This window comes from Kryptolebias marmoratus, linkage group LG14, assembly GCF_001649575.2.
Source record: "Kryptolebias marmoratus isolate JLee-2015 linkage group LG14, ASM164957v2, whole genome shotgun sequence".
In the NCBI taxonomy this organism is placed as follows: Eukaryota; Metazoa; Chordata; class Actinopteri; order Cyprinodontiformes; family Rivulidae; genus Kryptolebias; species Kryptolebias marmoratus.
In genome coordinates this window covers 23641180-23643060 of record NC_051443.1, presented here as the reverse complement: position 1 = coordinate 23643060, position 1881 = coordinate 23641180, and positions in this window count along the sequence as shown.

Genomic DNA, 1881 nt, shown 5'->3' with positions numbered 1-1881 from the left:
GTTTTCGGTTTGAAGCAGCTTGATCCGTTCATTTCATGTTCAGACGGAGGCAAAAAATAAAAACTAAACACGGGGGGGGGAATTTAACAGATTTTTTTGTTTTTTGGTTTTTTTTTTTCCCATCACCTTTTCCCAAAGGAGCGCCGATCCGAAGTCAGACACCTGAACCGGTTTCTATCGGTCGATCAGGAAACCGTCCTTTCGGGGGTTTTTAATCACGTCTGAACGTGGCCGGGATCAGACTAAACTCTGGGAGGTGGAAATAACCCCCCCCCACCCCACCTCTTTACTCTTCATCAATCGATCGATAACTTCGTCGTCTAGTTTATCGCCAACTTCGGCGGATTTCAAATTATTTCCCCCCTTCAAAGCAAATATTTAAAACTTTTTGCTCTGACTCTGGTTTTTTTTGTTTTTTTTTCCCATCTTTTCCTGCAGAGCAAACCGAGCTGAAAATGACAGAAATCTTTTCTGATTCTTATTTCCTCCATAATTATCGATAATATTATCGTATCGTTTATCGGTAATATAAAAAAAAATTGAAACTATTTGTCTTCTTCAGGGTAAATATTTCAATTTTTGTTTCATTTCCTCTTTTCTTGCAGAGCAGATCGAGGTGAAAATAAGAGAAATTTGTTCTTTTTTTTATTTTCTCCACTACTATTGATAATATCGATAATGTCGTTTATCGGTAATTTTACTAAAACTTGAAATTATTTGTCTTCTTCAGGGTAAATAATAAATCTAAACTCCAACTCTGGTTTTCTTTAAGCTTCAGTTCTGAGTATATAAAGGTAGAAATGATAAAAACCATCATTTTTTAAATTTTTTCTCCTCAGAGGTCGATGACATCGTCATATCGATTATCGATAATATCTGTAAATTTTAAATTATTTCTCTTCTTCAAGGTAAATATTAACTTTTAGCTCCAACTCTTTTTTTATTCCATCCTTTCCTGCAGAGTAAACCGAGATGAAAATGATAAAAAATCTTTTCTGATTTTGATTTCCTCCACAATTATTGATAATATCGTTTATCGGTAAAATCAGCAAATCTGAATTTTTGTCTTTTTTGTTTTTCTTAAATCTAAGCTCCCTTTTTGTTTTATTTAACCTTTTCCTGAATTCAGTTAGGGGACTTCAGGTTGTACATTCAGGTGAAAATTATTAAAAAACAACAAAAAAATGCTATTTTTCTTTTCTCTTCAGTCGTATCGTTTATCAGAAATATCAGTAAATTTGAAATTATTTCTCTTCTTCAGGGTAAATAATACATTTTTGCTCCAACTCTGTTTTTATTTCATCTTTTCTTGCACAGCAGATCGAGGTGGAAATGAAAGATCTCATTTCTTCTTTTGATTTCCTCCACAATTATCGATAATATTGTCGTATCGATTATCGGTAATATAAAATTTTTTTAAATTATTTGTCTTATTTTGGGTAAATCTAAATTTTTTGCTCCAACTGTTTTAATTTTATCTTTTCCTGCAGAGCAGATCGAAGTGGAAACGACAGAAATCTGTTTTTTTTTTTCTTTCCTCCACGTTTATTGATAATATAGTTTATCGGTAAAATCTGCAAATCTGAATTTTTGTCGTTTTTTATGTCGGAGTTTGTTTCCTCTCATCTTTTCCTGAATGTCGAACGCTGAGGTGGAAATCTTTGTAACGTTTCTTCCTTTCGGGCTAATTCGAGCTGCGACTCTGTTTTTCCTGAGCGCAGAGCACACAGAGCGCCCGATGACATCACGTCGACATTTATCTGTGCTGCGGCGACACTGGAAACCATTTGCCTTCTCCGAGTGTTTATTAAATCCGAGCTCCTCCTCGGGCTCGTCTCACCTCCTGATTGCAGAGCACACAGCGGAGGTTGGGGGGGGGGG